Source organism: Rattus rattus, chromosome 13 (genome assembly GCF_011064425.1).
Source record: "Rattus rattus isolate New Zealand chromosome 13, Rrattus_CSIRO_v1, whole genome shotgun sequence".
NCBI classification, from domain to species: Eukaryota; Metazoa; Chordata; class Mammalia; order Rodentia; family Muridae; genus Rattus; species Rattus rattus.
Genome location: NC_046166.1, coordinates 12,388,809 through 12,397,125, shown reverse-complemented (window position 1 = coordinate 12,397,125; position 8,317 = coordinate 12,388,809). Strand labels below are relative to the sequence as shown.

The 8,317-nt window shown below is 49.6% G+C and overlaps 1 non-coding gene across 1 annotated transcript; it reads left to right on the top strand.

Moving 5' to 3' along the window:
• Positions 1–6,400: 6,400 nt before the first annotated feature.
• Positions 6,401–6,534, top strand: LOC116915145. The gene has a single exon (XR_004389815.1). It is a non-coding gene; the product is annotated as a small nucleolar RNA SNORA17 (small nucleolar RNA).
• Positions 6,535–8,317: the final 1,783 nt, after the last annotated feature.

The window sequence follows — 8,317 nt, the reverse complement described above, 5'->3', positions numbered from 1 at the left end:
CGTGTATACCATGCATGCCTGGTACTTGTCCATCCAGAAGAGGACATGGGTCCCCTGTACCACCGCCAGTGAGGCTGCTGGGAACTGGCTGTCGGCCTTCTGCAAGAACAGCAAGTGCTCTCAAAAAAACTCACCAGACGGTAATTGTTTTTATTACTTTTATTTATATGTGGAAGTCAGAAGTAGGACTTGGTTTTCTCCTTAGCCCACGTGGATCCTGGGGATTGCATTTGAGTAGTCAGACTTCTACTTTACCAACGGGGTCACCTGCTCAGCTAAGGAGCATAATGACAGCAGGATGTCCAGAAAGTGCAAGGCACTGCGCCCCATCACCAGCATCAAGCATCGAGCATCGGATGAAGGATAAATCGGTCTCTCAATAAAGGCTGTCCTAGCCTGTATGAGGGGGACTGCATAGGATGAGAGGAATGTGTCCCAGTGGGAGCAAACAATACCAGACACAGACACCCAAACTCACGGGTTCAGGGACAAACAGACTGAGGAAGCGGGAGTCTTTCTGAAGGAAGGGCTTTCTGGGAGGGAACATGACGGGTGGGAAAGAGTTCCAGGGATTAGCAAAGCATAGACAGCATCAGTTGACCCACTACAGATTTGAATGAGAGCCAGGGATCCACTTCCCACTGGTCTGCATCAGCTTTGGGGAGAGGGTGGAATCCCAGCCTCCTCTCTGAATGAAGGCTCCCAAGACAGAGCAGCCTCTGGGTTGAAGGGCCCCTGTGAAGGGCCTCTGTGAAGGGTCCCTGTGAAGGGTCCCTGTGAAGAGCCTCTGATCTTCTCTTTCTGTGAGTGCCAGAAGGGTTCCGAAGCATCCTACTCGGGACTCCCAAACCCACCCCTGGAAGCAGGACTGGCCGGGTAACTGGGTCACATCGGGAGGGAGGGCTGCCCTGCTAGCCGGGTAAATGCAAGGGCGGCCTTGCCAGGACGTCGTTAAGGGTTCGGGCCATCCAGATCCAGCTTAGCTGTTTTCCAAGAGCATGTGTCATTAAACGTTTGGCTGTGTGTTCCCAGACAAACCTTTGACCTCTGAGCTCAGCTTCCTGTCTGTGAAAAGTAGGCCCTTTGAGTTGACGCCCAGTAACAATGACACTTAAGACACTGGGGCTCATAGACAAGTCTGTCTCTAGGCACGGTCTCATCATTACCCTGCCAATGGCTGGCTGTGTCACCTCTATGGCACTCAACACAAAAAAGGTGGCCGTGGTGCCTGAAGAGGCTGGATGGAGTCCCAGCCGCCATCCTTCCTGTATTGCTCCTGGCCCTGGCATGAGCCTGCCTGGCCCCTGGGACACAGCCAGCTCCCTACCCTCTTCCCGCCTCCTCACCCCACTGGCGCCTGGGCATGAAAGAGCCTCCTGTTTCACCAGGGAATTAGTAGCTCTGAGTTCCCAGTGAGGCAGCCAACATGGTGCATTCATCCCCCTGAGTCAGGGAGCCTGAGAGCTGCCTCCTTCCCACCCCTCTCCAAGCCCTGAGGCGGGGAGGTGCCATAGGAACTGGATCTGTCTATCCCATCCCCAATCCTGACCCCTGACCCTTTGTCTTTTCCAGTTTTTTTTTTTTTGTTTTTGTTTTGTTTTTTGGTTCTTTTTTTGTTTTGTTTTGTTTTGTTTTTGTTTTTTCAAGACAAGGTCTCTCTGTAGCCCTGGCTGTCCTGGAGATCACTCTGTAGACCAGGTTGGTCTCGAACTCACAGAGATCCACCTGCGTCTGCCTCCCAAGTGCTGGGATTAAAGTCATGCACCACTATGCTTGCTTTTCTATTTATTTATATATTTGTTTATTTAATGAGACCAGGTTTTCTGTTGCCCAGGACGGCCTCAAATTTACTATGCAGTCAAGAAAATAGTCCTGCCTGTCAGTTCTCCTCAGGTGGCTGGTGGCATCCTCCTCAGGTGGCTGGTGGCATCCTCCTCAGGTGGCTGGTGGCATCCTCCTCTGGTGGCTGGTGGCATCCTCCTCTGGTGGCTGGTGGCATCCATGTGACTATCCACATATGGCCTTGGTTATATCTCTATAGAATTAGAGGGACATTACTATCCCTGAGTCCTGGCTGTCCAGGAGCTTCCAGCTACCATGTGACCTCTGAGTCTCTCAGCTCTTCCTCACCTCATCTCCTGATGGTAACCTCAGGTGCCGGTGACAGAGAGTGAGGACCTTCTGGATCCCAGAGTGGGCCTCTAAATAGCTCTTTGAGCCTTGCAGATTCCCAGGCAAGGCTCCTTCACTCCAGGCCCCAGCAACAGCAGGTTTGGGCCCTGGGCCAGTCTCTCTTTTCAGCTTGGCACCAGCCCAGGAGTAGGGTTGGTGAGGAGCCCGAGGGTCAGCTTGGCCCTGCAGGGACCACAGAGCAGGCCTGTGAGACTCCAAGAACAGCATCCCATCTCCCTGAGCCTCAGTTTCCCTGAGCAAACTCCAAAGGGAGCAACAAGAAGATGTAACCCTGCTGTGTGTGGTGAAGTATGCTATGTCTGGGCACTCAGGAGGGTAGAATCGTGAGATCACACTCATCCTTAACTACTTTTTTTTTCTTTTTTTTTCAGAGCTGGGGACCAAACCCAGGGCCTTGCGCTTGCTAGGCAAGCGCTCTACCACTGAGCTAAATCCCCAACCCCTGTTGGGTTCTTCTTAACACCATGTGTCCTTTCATGTGTTTGTTTTAGCAAGATCCTTTCACCTGTGTCTGCTTCAGCAAAACACTCCTTCCCATGTTTGCCCCAGCACAACACCAGCCAATACAGCTAAGTTTCCACTCCACATACCCTTCTTGTTTTATTCTTCTAAAAATCCATGGAAACCGTTCATACTCTTAACTGAGATGGGTAAACTGAGACAGGAGAACAAGGTGGCTGGGCCAGAGTCACACCATCATGAGTGGTAAAGACAGGAGTTCTTTGTTCTGCACAATCATTATTCAGTATGTCTTTTGTGTTTGTTTGTTTGTTTGTTTGTTTGTTTGTTGAGACAGGGTTTCCCTAGGTAGGCCAGGCTGTCCTGGAACTCACCTTGTAGACCAGGCTATCCTCCAACTCAGAGATCCATCTGCCTCTGACTCCCAAGTGTTGGGACTAAAGCCAAGTACCACCATGCTGGCCAGCTCATCTTTTCTTTCTTCCTTTCTTTCTTCCTTCCTTTCTTTCTTTCTTTCTTTCTTTCTTTCTTTCTTTTTCTTTTTTTCGGAGCTGGGGACCAAACCCAGGGCCTTGTGCTTGCTAGGCAAGCGCTCTACCACTGAGCTAAATCCCCAATCCCCATCTTTTTTTTTTAATTGTTTTTAAAATTTATTTATTTTGTTTCATGTGTAAAACTGTTTTTCCTGCATGTGTATTATATGCAACATATGTGGGGCTGGTGCTCTTGGAGGCCAGAGGAAGGCACTGGATCCCATGGAGTTGTAGATGGTTGTGAACCACTGTGAGTACTGGGAAACAAGCCTAGACCTTCTGCAAGGGCTGCTGCTCTTAACCACAGCCCAGGAAGGCAGGTCTTACACCTTATTCTATCCAGTGCTGAGGATGGAACATAGGCCTTTCCCACATCAAGCAGGCACTCTGGCCCTGAGCCGCACCCCAGCTCCTTACTGATCCAAGCTCCCAACCCTTTATCTTTGTCTTCATTCTTTATTTTCAAGACAGGGTTCTTCTGTGTAGCCCCAGCTATCCTGGAACTCGATTTGTAGACCAGGCTAACCTACACTCAGAGATCTCCCCACTATTTCGGAGAGCTGGGGTTAAAGGCTTGATGCCCAACTACTTTTTCCTCCTTGCTGCTGTTTGTCTGGACTTTATCTGAATCTAGTCAGAAATTACTGTGCATCCAGGCTGTCCTAAAATCATGACAGTTCTCCTCTGCCAGCCTCTCCAACACTAGGGTTATAGTGTGAGCTGTCATGCCCGCCCTTGTATGGTGATAACATTCAGAGGATATATAATTTGCTCTCCTGGGGGTCAGCACATTGAGAGGGGAAGTGAGGAAAGAGGGATTGGCTCATCTTGATTCGATTGTCAGCTTGACAGGCTCTAGACTCACCGAGAAAATGTTTCTCTAAGAAAACACTTTGGACATGTGGGAATATCTAGATTTGTTAATTAGGTGGGAAGACCCACCCTGAATGTGAGCTGTGCCTTCCATGGACTCAGAACTAGGGCTGAATAAAGGTTACTGAGCCCAGCACTCATCTGCCTTCCACCGTGCAGATGCGCCATGCGCCTGCGCATGCCTCCCGCCATGACAGACTGCATCCTAGAACTTGTGAGCCACATTGAACCCTTCTTTCCCCACTTCGGCTTTGTCAGGCATTTGTCCCAGCTACCAGAGAAGTAGTGAGTGCAGTGTGGGATGTGTATCCCCATGCTGCACACACCCCACACTACACACTCCCATACTGCACTCTCCCATGATGCACTCTCCCATGATGCACACACCCATGATGCACACTTCCATGGTGCGCTCTCCCATGATGCACACTCCCATCATGCACACTCCCATGATGCATACTTCCATACTGCCATGTGGAAGGCAGATGAGTGCTGAGCTCAGCAATCATTATTCAGTTCTGGTTCTGAGTCTGTGGACCACTGTGCATGCAAAGCAAGTGCTTCACCCCAGGGACGTGTTCTTTGATGGGTAATATTGCTATTTATAAGAGGGGTGCACAGATGCCATGGTGTGGATGTGGAGATCAGAAGATACCTGCAGAAGTCGGTTCTCTCTTTCCACCATTAGGGTCTCAATTCAACTCAGGTTCAATGCCTTTACCTTTCAGAGCGTCTTCTCAGTCTAAAATTTACCCCTGTGCTTTGCTTTATTTTATTTCATTTCATTATTTTTAAAGAACTTGTGCGTGCGTGCGTGTGTGTGTGTGTGTGTGTGTGTGTGTGTGTGTGTGTGTGTGTGTGTGTGTAGATTTGCTCTACATACCCAATCCTGTCTCAAGAGCAAACCAAACCAAGGCTAAAGGGCTGGAACCAGTGCTTTGTGGGTAGAGTGCGGGCCTAGCATGCTTAAAGCCCCAGGTTCTATCCCAGCCCCACATATAACAGGCATGGTGATCTGCAATCCCAGCATTTGGGAAAGAAGAGCTAGAGGATCAGGAGTTCAAAGTCATCCTTGGATACATAGGAAATTAGAGGCCAGCCAGGGATACATGGCAAGTTCCAGACCAGGCTGGGATTTTTGAGACCCCCTCCTCCTTCTCCTTCTCCTCCTCTTCTTTCTCCTCTTCCTCCTCCTCCTCTTCCTCCTCCTCCTCTCCCTGCTCCTGTCTGTCATTCTCTTTCTCTCTTCTCCCTCTCCTCCCCCTTCCCCTCCTTCTTCCCCCTCCCCTTCCTTCCCCTCCTCCTCCTCTTTCCCTCTCCACCTCCTCCCCCTTCCCCTTCCCTTCCTTCCCCTCCTTTTCTTCTTTTCCTGGGTGCTGAGACCCAGCTAGACAGGTTCGAGTACTTGCCGCTCTTGTGGAAGACTCAAGTCTGCTTCCCAGCACCCTTGTACAGCTGTTCAAACTGCCTGTTATGTCAGCTCTGGAGATCTGACTGCTTCTGACCTCTGTGGGCATTCACTGGCAGAGACACACAGTCCTACACCCAAAGAGAAGCAAATCTTATGAACATCCGCAAAACCAATAAAGCAATAACAAGTCTGGATGTGTGGAGCACCTCAGAAGCAGAGACAGGAAGGTTATCTGAAGTTTAACTCCAGCCTAGGCCACATCCTAGCCAGTCCATACTAGCCAGGGTTATATATCAAGCCCTTGTCTCAAACTACAGACAAGCAACCAACAGACAAAGCTCAGCGGTCAGTAGCTTAGTGATCCTGCAGTGAGGGGGCTTAAGGATGGGTCTATTATTTTAAGATCACCATCTCTTCTCCTTCTAATGCAATTTTACTCCTTGAGAGAAAGCCGCTTCCCTCAGCAGTCACTCACAGACCAGTTTTGTTTCTTGTCTTTGTGGGTTGGACAGTTCTGGACATTTCTGTATTGGGACCACACATGATACAGCCATTTGTGCCTGTCTGTCCCTGACAACTCAACATCACAGTTTCCAGGTTTATCCCTGTTGTGGTGTGTATAGGATTTTTCATGGCTAAATAATATTCCATCACAGAGCTCTAGACTTGTTCTGGTTCCTTTGGAGAGATGGTTTTGTAGTTCAGGCTGAACCTGAACTCATGACCCCCTGCCTCAGCCTACAGAATGCTGATTCCACCTGCATGTGCTCTTTTCAGGGTAAAATCTGTGGAAAAGAGCACATATTCTTGTGTGTATATGTGGCTGGGGAGGTCAGAGACAACATGGAGTGCTTCTCTCCAACCGATTTGTTTCTCCTACCATTTGAGACATGTTCGTCATGTTGGCTAGCAAGACACAGAGCTCTGGACCTCTGGGCCCCGCAGAGGTGTGCAGGTGTGGCTGCTGTGCCACATATGTGTTGTTAGTATGTGTCAGAGAACAGAGAGAGACTAGCTCAGTATTCTGTTCTGACTTGTGAACATCTGAAAAAAGTCCCTGAAAAGAGCGAGCCTGAGATGACTACAATCCCAGCACTGTGTGGGCCTGGAGGTGCAGATCAAGCCCAAGATGACCCCTGATCAGCACCATAATGCTCAAGCAGGGCATAACACTCCTAAGACTACTACTGAGACCCCAGACCCTGGGCACCACTATGTCCAGTAAGTGGTAGAGAAATGGGAGAGAAAGAAAAACAGAAGGATATGGGCACAAAAGAGAGGCAGAACTGGAGATGGAGGGTGGTGGGGAATAGCCTGATGTAGGGACATGTCTGGGTCCATGGATCTGTTACTACCAAAGTCGAGGTAGATGTCCCTGGTCAGGGTCACTGCCCGGGCATGCTAATGTCTGAAGGGTGTGCAGAAGTAGCCCCGCTCCTCACTTGGGCATCATGGGAGAGCTGGCCTTGGTTGGGGAGCAGGGCAGGCCCTGAGGGTATAAGAGCTGGAGAACTGATGGGTTGACCAGTTTAGATGCCTCTCGGGTCCAGATCCAAGGCTTTGAATGGGCCCACACCAACACCCACCCCATCAATGGCCTGCTGGAGTGCGTGAAGGGGCTGAGCCTACAGATCCAAAACTACAGGATCTCCATGTCACAGAGCAACAACAGGGAGTCCAAGAGGAGTCCTGGCAAGGATGCAGTATTAATGGAGTAAGAAACCAGAGGCCAGCTGGAGAGATGGCTCAGTAGGTAAGAGCACTGAATGCCCTTCCAGAGGTCCTGAGTTCGAATCCCACCAACCACATGGTGGCTCACAACCATCTGTAATGGGATCTGATGCCTTCTTCTGGGGTTTTTGAGGACTGCTACAGTGTATTCGTATACATACAAATACATACAATAAATAAATCTGAAGAAGAAGAAGAAGAAGAAGAAGAAGAAGAAGAAGAAGAAGAAGAAGAAGAAGAAGAGGAGGAGGAGGAAGAGGAGGAGGAGGAGGAGGAGGAAGAGGAAGAGGAGGAGGAAGAAGAACAAAAAGAACAAGAACAAGAAGAACAAGAACAAGAAGAAGAAGAAGAGGAAGCAGCAGCCAGAGGCTTCAAACCAGAGCAATGAGTCACTGCAGTGAACATTAGCAAGCAAAGAAGTGTGGACAAAAGGTGTGCTATGGGACACACTGTGGCAAACTGTGGCTTCCATTACGAGATGTTTTCTCTGTTGGGGGAAGGAAGGAGGGAGCAAATATGGGGAGACAGGGAGATGGGTGGGATTGGGGTGCATAGTGTGAAATTCCCAAAGAACCAATAAAAAGCTTTTTAAAAAGACACAGTGCTTCCTTCACCTGTCTCTGTCCCCACTGAAGTTATAGGAATGTCACTATACACCAATTCTGTGGGTGTTGGGGGACTCAGGTCCTCATGTTAGAGAGGCAAGCACTTCATCCACTGAGCCATCTCTTGAGGTCTCCTCCCCACAGGACTGCTTTCGAGGGTCGCATGTAGCCCAGGCTGGTCTCCAATATAGTATGTACCTGGGGATGAACCTTAAACTCCTGATCCTCTGCTTCACCCTCCTGAGCGCTGGGCCTGCACTACATGCCTGGTTTATGAGGTGCTGGGGATCAAATGCAAGGTTTCTGGCATGCCAAGCAAGCACCCCTACCTACCACATCCCAGCCCCTAAGATCTTGGCTTTTAAAGAACGCATACACTCCTGCCCAAAGCAGGAGCGTTGTGAACACGTGACCCTGGTGTGCACCATTAAACAATGATAGGGCAAGGTGGATGAGTGAATGAATGAATGAATGAATGAATGAGTGAGTGACATGAACAAGACTGAGCTGCT